Consider the following 12,819-nt stretch of genomic DNA (forward strand, 5'->3'; position numbering starts at 1 on the left):
CCCCGTTCCAGCCCTCGTACCACTTTTCAAATTTCGTGGCAGAGCCGGGAATCGAACCCGGACCTCCGGGGGTGGCAGCTAATCACGCTAACCACTACACCACAGAGGCGGACTTGTTTATAATAATTGGAAATAAAATAGCTATTTCTAATGCTTGAGGAGATCTGGACAGTACAATATGGAGATTACATTAATATTTTTTTGTAATGGAGAAACACCAATAACTTTAGAATATTTATAATTGTAATAGAGCAATACAATATGTTTCCATTTAAAAATCCTCTGTTTCATAGTTCACAATAGAACCACATAAAGTGGTCATAAATCTAACCTTCCCTGATGTTGGCTGGGCAGGAGACACCCCAAGCTACCGCGACCGTTCGTGTGTTACGTTGTAGTGGGGTACAGTGTGTTTATTTTTCCTATTTGCCCGTTGCACTGACACAGATAAGTCTTATGGCGACGATGGGAGAGGAAAAGCCTAGAAGTGGGAAGGAAGCGGACGTGGCCTTAATTAAGGTACAGCCCCAGCATTTACCTGGTGTGAAAATGGGAAACCACGGAAAACCATCTTTAGGGCTGCCGATAGCGGGGTTCGAACCCACTATATCCCGGATGCACGCTCACAGCTGCGCGATCCTAACCGCACGGCCAACTCGCCCAGCTATAGTGTGGTTATAGTAGGAGGTGGTGGATTCGAATTCCATCATCGGCAGCCCATGCCGTCGGGAAGGGAATCTGGTCGTAAAACACTCCATATAATGTAATCTCTGATTCAATCGCGACTTCAAGAACGCTTTCATTCGCCTCGCTGTGATCTGTGGTTCTGCTAGCTACACCTGCTGGACTGGCATTCCATTATGTCCATCCTAATGAAATGGCGTATGGTTTAGTGTCCGAGGACATGTTCGGCTCGCCAGGTGCAGGTCCTTTGATTTGACTCCCGTAGGTGACCTGCGCGTCGGGTGTGGATGAAAAAATGAAGAAGACATATATACCCAGCCCCCCGTGCCATCGGAATTAAGCAATGATGGTTAAAATTCCTGATCCTGCAGAGAATCAAACCCGGGATCCCCGAGACCAAAGGTCAGCACCCTAACCATTTAGCCATAACAATCACTCACTCGGTTAGCAAAAAAAAAAAAATAATAATATCGGTGAAGTCATCATCATCATCATCATCATCTGTTTACCCTCCAGGTTCGGTTTTTTCCCTCGGACTCAGCGAGGGATCCCACCTCTACCGCCTCAAGGGCAGTGTCCTGGAGCTTCAGACTCTTGGTCGTGGGATACAACTGGGGAGAATGACCAGTACCTCGCCCAGGCCTTGTGGAGGGATGGGAAGATTGGATGGGATAGGCAAGGAAGAGGGAAGGAAGCGGCCGTGGCCTTAAGTTAGGTACCATCCCGGCATTCGCCTGGAGGAGAAGTGGGGAAACCACTTCGAGGATGGCTGAGGTGGGAATCGAACCCACCTCTACTCAGTTGACCTCCCGAGGCTGAGTGGACTCCGTTCCAGCCCTCGTACCACTTTTCAAATTTTGTGGCAGAGCCGGGAATCGAACCCGGACCTCCGGGGGTGGCAGCTAATCACGCTAACCACTACACCACAGAGGCGGACAATATCAGTGAAGTAACTCTGAGAATTACTGATAAACCCGAATGAAGAACAGCTGATTTCGCCACTTGCCCACCATAATTCCCTTCACTATTGCATTCCGGTCAAGCCGAATTCGGTGGTGCGAAGCGCTGTTTCTGGTGAGTGCATAGCAGGTTCCTCGGTCCGGTAGGGTGTGGTCGCACTTCGCAGACAAGCAGCAGGAGGAGAAAGGCCGAGCCAGACACTTGTCTCTCTTCCGTATATCGGACTCCCCCCTCGACACATAACCACTCGCTTCGCTAACACTCCTTTTTTTTATCTCTTCAAGAAAAAGAGAACGAAATAAAAAGACAATAATCTGATCGGAACATACAGAAGACTATATGAAGCTGGACTTACTTTCTACTCTGGTATGTCTATAGAAGCGTATATATTCTTTTTCTATCATCCGTAACAGTTACAGCAAGAATCCAGAGCGCAGTTTCGTAATCCTTCCGCCCAGTGCGCGAGAGTTTCCAGACGATGGCCTTGTCGCTTTACCGCAAATCTGGGCACGTTCCTTTCTTACAGCACTCGCCACGTAAGGCAGTGCACTAAAAGGCAAATATCGTCGCCCTAAAAGTTTTTAACAGCTCATCACTGCTGCCAACTTGATTAGTTGCATATTGAAATCGTGAGACATAACTATCAACATACTAACCTCAATATAAGTATCAATAATGGAGGTTCCCTTGCCCAACTAAGTGATAGTAACTGAGCAATCAAGATATTCATAATTAAGTCGGGTTTCAAGCTTAATGACGCTCACCCTCACTCAATTCAATGTTGTATATTTCTGCCTTTATTTTGATATAAGCATTACTATAACCATGTCCGGCTCCATGGCTAAATGGTTAGCATGCTGGCCTTTGGTCACAGGAGTCCCGGGTTCGATTCCCGGCAGGGTCGGGAATTTTAACCACAATTGGTTAATTTCGCTGGCACGGGGCTGGGTGTACGTGTCGTCTTCATCATCATTCCATCCTCATCACGACGCGCAGGTCGCCTACGGGAGTCAAATCAAAAGACCTGCATCTGGCGAGCCGAACTTGTCCTTGGACACTCCCGGCACTAAAAGCCATACGCCATTTCATTTACTATAACCATGTTCTTCGGTGTTCGAATTGTGTAAAAAATTCAGCTTCCTTCTTGAAATTTGGTATCGAACTGAAGAAAAACCATGCTGTAATAATACACACAAGCAAATATATCACATGTACATACGCCGTAAGTCAGTAAGAACAAACCATACCATTGTCGTGACAAGGTTAAGTTAGGTTGATAACGAAGTTTCCTTCCATTTGAACTGAACTGATGTTTATAGAGGAGGTAATGTTACTTCCACTTCCCTTTTCGGAGGAGTTCTTGAAGATCTTTCTTGCTTCTTAGACATCCTAATCGAATTCTATAAGTAAGTATTGGACGAAATAAGACCGTAATTAATAAAATGTTGCGTTCGTCATTTCACACGAATTATCTTATTTTTCTAATATGCCGCAATTCTACTTACCTGGTATTACCGAAACAGATTTACAATCCCACAGGAAAAGAAAATATGCTTTAATTATACCCGAAAATGTAACACTAGTGTTTTTAACAATACGGCAGTGACAATATGTAATTCTCGCAAAGCACGAAATAAACCATGACTGTACAGTGCCAACGTCGTATCGGCAAGTAGGGCCCCTAAACCGTATGGTTAACGACAACGAATCGAACCCAAAGTTAGAAAGTAACCAAAAATAACTACCTTCATCATGAACAGGGGAGAAAGGGTACGATTGTATCCTTAGTGCATAGGCGTTTGCATGCCATGTAGTATGTATGATACGAGGAAATCTTCAAAGGAGAAGTACACTTTGAGGTCTAGACGTAACGCAAACTAGTGGCCTATGAACGGATTGCCTTTAGTATATCCCCAGAAATCTTATCAATTCCAGCTGCTTTTCTAGTTTTTAACTTTTGTATCTTACTGTAAATGTCATTGTCATCATAGGTAAATTTTGATACTTCTTTAGTATTACTCATCTCCCCTATCTGAACATTATCCTTGTCACTAAACCGAGGATATAGTCAAATTAACGTAGGAAAGAAGAACGTAAAAAGTGATATGTTTAAGTTATATAGGCTATATAGATAATATTTACATGCTACCAAACAGAATCCTTTACTTACCTAGGCCATAAAATCATAGAAGATGGGAATCCGGAGTAGGATTGCTCAGTCAAAAGAACGTTCAAGAAATGATACAGTCTACAACCTTGAAATCAGGGTTAGCTAGCATTTAGATTATTAGGAAGCAATACCTTGTATGCCACAATCCTCTTCCTGTCCATTATTTTCCTTAAGACTGGTCACGCCTCCCAGCCCGCATGGATATGCAGTCCATCAGAACAAATTCCGTTGTGTTTATAGCCATGAAAATTGTAACGTTATGTAGAATCCGACCTGCATGGATTTCATAATAAATATTCCGAAAGCGGGGTAAAAGTTAAAAATAAAAATAAAACATATATTCCTGTAACAATACGTGTAATAGAAAATAATTTAATGATTACTTCGTTTATCCCTATAATTAGATAGGTCCAAAAACATTGTAGACCGATTTCTGCGCGATTTGCGTCATGTAATATTTCCTTGCATTTGAGAGATAATGGGCTCGAACCTGACCCCGGAAATGGTTTTCCGTGGTTTTCCATTTCCGTACCAGGCTGTACCTTAATTGAAGCCATGGTCGCTTCTTTCCCACTCCTACTCCTTTCCTGTCCCATCGTCTTCATAAGACCTATGTGTGTTGGTGCGACGAAAAGCAAATTTTGGGTGGAAAAATTGTAAAACATTGCAGAGTGAAGATCTGAAACTACATTAGAATATTCAATCCGTGAACTAGAGAGGGAAGTGAAATGTTATACTGTATTGCGAGATCGTAAATACAGATTTTACGAAGTTCATACGGAGCAAGCGAAATGATATAGTACGTATTTACCTCTTTGATACTGAGGCAATAGAAAAACCGCTGGTGAGAAATTGAAGTCGTTTACATAATTATAATGATAATCGCACATCGCTCACTTCAAAAATATCGAAAAAGACTTTTGAACACGTGTGCCGGGCCGGGCCGACGAACAACGGACATGCATGTCGTGGAGACAGCACGCTAGCTAATTAGTGGCCGAGGAGAAAGTGATTTGTAGGAACGGAAACTGTTGTCTGATCTCTTCAGTGTTTTTGCAACACGTGCAGCCGCATATGCTAGGTACTGGAGCACACAAGGAAGCGATCTGATGTGTGTTGGCACTTCCACACATCCATTGCTCTCGTAGTAAAAAAGTTACTGGCCTAACATGATATTTTCCCATGTATTATTAATTATCGTATGGAAGTTATTTGCAGTTTTTAAAAACCCACAGATAAGCAAAAAGGCATACAGATATTAAATGTTAATATAAAAGGCCAGTATCATTTTTATTTATTTATTCATATTTTCACAATTTGCGCACAGACACAGATAGATCTTATGGTGACGATGGAATAGGAAGGGCCTGGGAGTGGGAAGGAAGCGGCCATGGCCTTAATTAAGTTACAGCCCCAGCATTTGCCTGGTGTGAAAATGGGGAACCACAGAAAGTCATCTTCGGGGTAATATTACTAATAATAAGGTCTCAGCTATTTGATGTACACATTGTGATTTTATGCCGTTTAGGCAACCAGTTTGTTAATTTTGACGTTCTGTTCTAATCTACAAGGTAACAGAGAAAGCGGATCTGTTTTAGGCGGCCTATGACTGAGCATATTATCGATTACAACTGATAATAAAGTATTCAAAATCACCTATAACAAATTTAAGGCTATCCAGAATATACCCCTGGACTTCTGAGAGTTAAAGTAGATAATCAGTAACTACTTCCATTAAATATAATTATCTACGTTCCACAAGTCAGAGAAATTAACCACACGCTATAAAAATCATCAACCCGGCCCGTATTCGAAGCCGTGACGCTCTGAACCGAAAGCCTAAGCGCTGACCATTCAGCCAAGGAGTCAGAGATGGTTTTCTCTATTAAATATAATTATTTGTCCTATTTTCTTCTTCGTCTTCCTTTTCCCACCGAAAGAGTTGGCCGTGCGGTTAGGGGCTCGCAGCTGTGAGCTGGCATCCGTGAGAATGTGGGTTTGAATCCCACTGTCGGCAGACCTGGGCAGAAGTAAGTGGAAGTAACCCACGCCCCCAAGTAAAGAGTCCATGGTGACCATTCTAATCGCTTCTTACGACAGGCAGGGGATACCACGGATGAATTCTACCACCCCCACTCACAGGGTAAAGGATACGATAGGGCTAGGAAGCAAGTGACCGTACCCATAATTAAGGTATAGTCCCAGGATTTGTTTACTTTGAAACTGGGAAAACATGGAAAGCCATCATCAGGGCTGCCGTCTGTGGGTTCTGGGATTTTTTTCAATTTATTGACCTTTGACTATATTACCATTTGGTCATCACAGACATCAATGTAACACAATATACACAGTGCAATACAAACACTTGACAACACATATCAGACAAGTCCGCTTCTGTTGTGTAATGCTTACGGAATTAGCTGCCACCCTCGGAGACCCGGGTTCGATTCCCGGCTCTGCCATGAAATTTGAAAAATGGTATGAGGGCTGGAACGGGGTCCACTCAGCCTCGGGAGATCAACTGAGTAAAGTGGGCTTCAACTCCCTCCTCAGCAATCCACGAAGTGGTTTACGGCTGGTTTCACACTTCTACTCCAGGCAAATGCCGGGATGGTACCTAACTTAAGGCCCCGGTCTCTTCCTTCCCTCTTACCCATCTCTCCATCCAACCTTCCCATTCACCCACAAGGCCCCTGTTCAGCATAGCAGGTGAGGCCGCCTGGGTGAGGTACTGGTCCTCCTTCCCAATGTTATCCCCAAGTCAAAGTTTGAAGCTCCAGGACACTGACCTTGAGGCGGTAGAGGTGGGATAACTCGCAGAGTCCGAGGGAAAAAAGCAACCCTGGAGGGTAAACGGGTTAAGCATTTTATTCCAACTTGCAGTAGTTGGTGCCCATATTTAGCACAAATAGCACACATCGCATTTTAATGACACTTTTATAATCTAACACCGCGCAATTTTTAAAATTTTACCAGCGTTGCTAGAACGTCTAAGATTTTTACATCCGGAAGCAAGGAAAATTTCGTTGGAAAGAGAACTCCTAAACATTCCAATGTATTCATGAATTGCCGGTCCCGTGGTGTAGAAGTAGCGTGCTTGCCTCTTACCCGGAAGCCCCGGGTTCGATTCCCGGACATGTCAGGGATTTTACCTGGACCTGAGGCCTGTTTCGAGGTCCACTCTGCCTACGTAATTAGAATTGAAGAGCTATCTGAGGGTGAGATAGCGGCCCCCATCTAGAAAGCCAAGAATAACGGCCGAGGGGATTCGTTGAGCTGACCACACGACACCTCGTCATCTGCAGGCCTTCGGGATGAGCAGTGGTCGTTTGGTAGGCCAAGACCCTTCAAGGGCTGTAGTGCGATGGGGGGGGGGGCGTTTATTCATGAATTTAATCCTTGATCCAGAATAATAGTATACGGACATTGGAATAGAATGTGAGGCTTAGGGGTTCGAACCTACTAGTTCCAGATTTCAAGTTAACTGCTACACGCATCGAACTGCTTAGACAACTCGCTCAATTTTATTATTCTATTTTTGAAATGAAAAATCCTGTCTCTGTGATTCGAATTAGGTATTTCTCTTCGAGCCAAGTTCATGGTTGAAGGCGTATTCTTACGGCATTTCTTGTCATAATATTACACTGCTAGATATGACTGTCTACCTTTTTTGTTGAAGGATAGCTCTCTTATTTCTGGGAAAGAAGTGAATTATGACCACTCCTGTCCCAAATACGGGCGCACCTTCTGCAAGTGTTTCTCTGAACTGCAGGACGCACCTTATGATGACCACCGGCATTTCTTCATAATAAGAGAGAATGTGATAATGTGTGTACATATTGCAAAATAAAAATGAATATAATATTGAGTATAATATTACAGTATGTAAATTAATTGATAGTGTGTGACATCCTATTGTAACCGGAACCATATTTCATATCCCCAGAATGCCAGAGTGTGGTCTGAGAAATCCGACTTTAAAATATTTTTGCACACATTTCTTATTTGTACCAGTGTCATCCTTCAAATCTCTTTGGGCTATAGTTATTGAGCATTGCGATGCCAAGAATGAAATCTTATCCAGGATTGGACAGGCCAAAAATCTGTTCAACCGTACGAGGGCCCTATTCACCAGTAGAGATCTCAACCTTCAGCTCCAAGGTTGCATGTTGCGATGCTATGATTTCCCCGCCCTTCTGTAAGGTTTTGAAGGCTGGACGCTCATTCCTTTTCTGGAGAGACGGACCGAAGCTTCTGAAATGTACAGAAAAATACTTCGAATATCCTGGGTAGAAAGGAAGGCCAACGAAGACGCCCTCAACTTATTAAATAAGTAAAAAGAGCTTCTAACAACTAGAGATGGGAGTTACATATCGTAACATGATACTCCATTCCTATTCCATCAGTGTGAGCTGTTCCAGAAATATTATGTTCCACGGGAGACAATACTGTCTGAGCGAAACCAACGGGAGGGTAGGAGTTTTTGGTTGGGTAACGTATATTAGGAAGCATAGCAGCTTACGTCTTCCCTGACAGGACTGTTTGCTCGTCTCTTTTCCCGGCAGCATCTGAAGTGTATATGCCACTCTTTCATCAATATCCGAGTGAATGTTTAAATACAGATCCTTGGACATCTAGGAATGCACAAAGATACCCAGGAATCAAGGCGATTTTTACAAATGAAGGTTTTCAAGTATTAGTTTTCGGAGTGTATATGGGGCACTGCAAACATTTTCTAGGAATAGTCAGAAAAGTGAGTAAAGAGCTGGCGAAAGTGAGAGTTGGTGAGAAGAAAGGGAAATGAAGATACAGTATTGCTATTCAAAAGTACTTACTAGTGTGCAGTACTGCAACTTGTACTACGCTACTTTTATATCCTAATACACCAACCTAATACTAGGACTTAGGAAGGCTTTTCATTCCCTTCCTCTAAGGGGAGGGGCGGGCCGACTAGATAGTAACGCCTTCTCTCTGGCCAGGAGATTCGCGGGTCTGGTAATGAAATGGCGTATTGGCTTTTAGTGCCGGGAGTGTCCTAGGACAAGTTCGGCTCGCCAGATGCAGGTCTTTTGATTTGACTCCCGTAGGCGACCTGCGCGTCGTGATGAGGATGAAATGATGATGAAGACGACACATACACCCAGACCCGTGCCAGCGAAATTAATCAATTGCGGTTAAAAATCCCGACCCTGCCGGGAATCGAACCCGGCAACCCTTTAACCAAAGGCCAGCAATGCTAACCATTTAGCCATGGCGCCGGACCGCGGATTTGGTGATTTGATGGAATTGGGAGGTGGGGGTGGGAAGGTTTGAATCGGTGAAGGAGCTGGGTGGGGTCTTCGGCCTCTTGGCTAAGTGCTTTATTGAGTGTTAAATTTGTACAACTGGGTTTTACATGGTTTGACAATGTTCTGTTTACATACAATTTCCACTTTTACAGTGTGGTTATGATTTTCTGAGTTACATTAATTTTACAATTGCATGTTTACAATATAGTACGCGCCTATGACCTTCGATGTTAGGCCCCTTTAAACAATAATCATCATAAACACAATATATTATGAGTTCTTACAATTATGTTACCATATAGTTTGAGTTGTTACAATGTTACGAGTTATATATTATAACTCGCTTTCCCTCATTCGGAGCTCCACCCCAAACTCCCCAATTCCTCTACTGTATATTAGAAGGGGATATTTGGAAAATAACTGTGACGAACCGATACGTCGTTACGGAAAACGGATTGCGCCACCCGACTGCCCAATTTTAGCGTACATATTTGGTCCTATAATATTTTCTCGTACAGTATATTCACGATTTATAGCAAAGATAGACGTAAACTTGCCGAGCTCATGCAAATTACGTACGATTCTCACAAGATGAGAAATTATTTTCTTAATCTAATGGGCAGCTATAGTCATGAAACTTTGTAGGTGTATTGACCATAAAACGACCTGTAATTTTGGTTCTTTGACGTTTTGTCGTATTACCGTCGGCTTCACCTTAGATGGCTTTAAAATCATAGAAGAGGCTGAAATTTGAGTAGTATTTCCATAGGTCCCTTCCGTTTTCCCATAGCTAGATGGCGGCAGGAATAATGCAAGTCGGTTTGCGTATGACCAATGAACTTCTTATAAGTGTTTCAAGTAGTGAAATAATATATGAAAAAGAAACAAAATTGACCCAAAAATCGGAAAATGAAGTTCGATCTAAGGTAGAAGGAGTCGAGATACGAAAAAAAGTCCTCGGACCAAAGTTGTATATCTTTTCATTCCAGGTACCAAAAGTGCTATCCAATTTTTGTAGGAATTACAGTTTAGGCACAAATATCTTGAAAGGAAGAGCTGCACCGGCATGAAAATTGCCTCAATATTTCGATATTTTTGGGGGGTAAAAAGTTAAACATTGGAACTTTTTAAAATTTTACACGGTAACAGCTATAATGCCGCCTCTGTGGTGTAGTGGTTAGCGTGATTAGCTGCCACCCCCGGAGGTCCGGGTTCGATTCCCGGCTCTGCCACGAAATTTGAAAAGTGGTACGAGGGCTGGAACGGGGTCCACTCAGCCTCGGGAGGTCAACTGAGTAGAGGTGGGTTCGATTCCCACCTCAGCCATCCTGGAAGTGGTTTTCCGTGGTTTCCCACTTCTCCTCCAGGCGAATGCCGGGATGGTACCTAACTTAAGGCCACGGCCGCTTCCTTCCCTCTTCCTTGCCTATCCCTTCCAATCTTCCCATCCCTCCACAAGGCCCCTGTTCAGCATAGCAGGTGAGGCCGCCTGGGCGAGGTACTGGTCATACTCCCCAGTTGTATCCCCCGACCAAGAGTCTGAAGCTCCAGGACACTGCCCTTGAGGCGGTAGAGGTGGGATCCCTCGCTAAGTCCGAGGGAAAAACCGAACCTGGAGGGTAAACAGATGATGATGATGATGATGAACAGCTATAATTTTGCCAAATTTCAATTTTCTAGCACATCCGAAATTTAAGTCCGCCATTCTGTTTGGGGGATAAATATGAAAAAATTGAATTTTTTTACATTTTTCCTTGGGTTAAAGCCTAATAGCTATCAGACTGCCGAATTTCAAGTTTCTGTCTCATCTGGAAGTGGGTAAACATCAACGTCAATGAGTCAGTCAGTTACTGATGCACTGCATAAGCCATATGCTAAATAAGTCACTTAGACTTCTGGCTTCATATAATAGGGATTTACCCTGTTTCCTCTTTTTTTATCGTATACAGGAATAATGAAGTTTTAACCTAATACTACACTGTAACGGATACACAGGAACATGATACTGGAAAGTGGAAAGTAACGTTTGTCCCATCAAGAACGAAAGTTCAGGTACATCATGAGAGGTGAACGATATGAACTTCTCCAACTCATCATCGACGGGAAAACTGAAGGGAAACGATCTGTGGGGAGACGGAGAAATTCCTGGCTGAAAGATTTGAGCCGCTGGTATGGACGAACTTCCATGGAAATCTTTCGAGCCGCTGTTTCGGGAGTTATCATAATCAATTGGATCGCAATCCTTCGTAGGATGAGATGACCAGATTATGCCTTTTTTAAGCTATTTCAGTCTGAATTGTTGGGCACTTTTAGCTATATTTAGTACAGTTCAGCTACTCTTTGTATTCGTGAGATGGCAACACCGCGTTTATTCCTTAAGGGGGGGAGTACGACATTACAGGGTAAAGTGACATAAACATAGGTAAGATTTAAACTTGAATATCTTACTCCATATTTGCAATATAAATTTAAAACTCTCAGAAAAGATAAATTTGTACTTCTTCTTAACTGTTGGCATACAGAAGTTTTTAATATTACTAGGAAGCGGAGTTATTCAATATTTTTTATGTATAGTACAATATAATTTTTATTATTCATCCCAGATTTCAGGTAAACTTTACTAAGGAACTATTAAATATACAGAGCTGAAATTAAACATTCTTTTTATGTGTACAGGGCTTATTTTATGTAAAAAAATATTATTTTTTCATTTTCATGACCAGAAATTTAAAATGTCTGATAATAAAAAGCAAGTATAATGTTCGTTCTAACCGAAGTCTGTTATCACACACCAAGCCTATTAGGCACGATTCTGAAATTTTACTTCCTTAAGTACAGCTATTACTTTAAAAAGTGTACCTGAAATTAGGGATGCATACTAAAAATCAAATTGTACTATATTTAAAAAGTATAGAATAACACTATTTTCTAGTAAGATTGAAAACTTTCAGAATGCTAACAATTAAGAAGAAGTACAAGTTTACCTGTTCTGAGAATTTTGAAGTTATATTGCAAAAAATGGAGTAAGATACTCTATTTTAAATTTTACCAATTTTTATGTCCCTTTCACCCTCCCCTTAAGAGCTTTGATATGAAAAATGGCGTCATCATATAAAAATTTCTACACATACTGTATATCACATATTATGACCAATTTTGTTTTATTAAATCTTTGACAATGTAACTACCACTACAACCCTACCGACTGCCCCACGAGCCTTGGTGCGAATGTTGGTACTGATCAGTGGCGGCCAGTAGATTCGTACAACAAACAAACAAAGTTACTTTTGATTTTATACATATTGAGAAGGCTAATAAATAATTTGTACTTAAACCAGAGAGCAAGAGTGAGAATAGGAGATGAGATGAGTGAAGAAATTGAATTAGGAAGAGGTGTAAGACAGCGCTATTCTTTATCAGCGACACTGTTCAACATCTATCTCGAAGAAACAATCAATGAAATTTTTAATGGAAAAAGTGGTGTTTGTGTTCGAGGTAGGAGAGTAGAATGCATAAGATTTGCAGATGATATGGTTGTGATGGGAGAAAGCGAACGTGAAATGATACAAACGTTAGATAAACTCAACATGAAACTAGAAGAAATGGAATGAGAATTGACAAGAAGATCAACAGTATGATAATTGGAGGAAGAGGTAGAAGTTGTATTAGTATTGTGGGAGAAGAAATAGAGCAAGTCAGTAACTTGAAGTATTTGGG

This window comes from Anabrus simplex, chromosome 1 (genome assembly GCF_040414725.1).
Source record: "Anabrus simplex isolate iqAnaSimp1 chromosome 1, ASM4041472v1, whole genome shotgun sequence".
In the NCBI taxonomy this organism is placed as follows: Eukaryota; Metazoa; Arthropoda; class Insecta; order Orthoptera; family Tettigoniidae; genus Anabrus; species Anabrus simplex.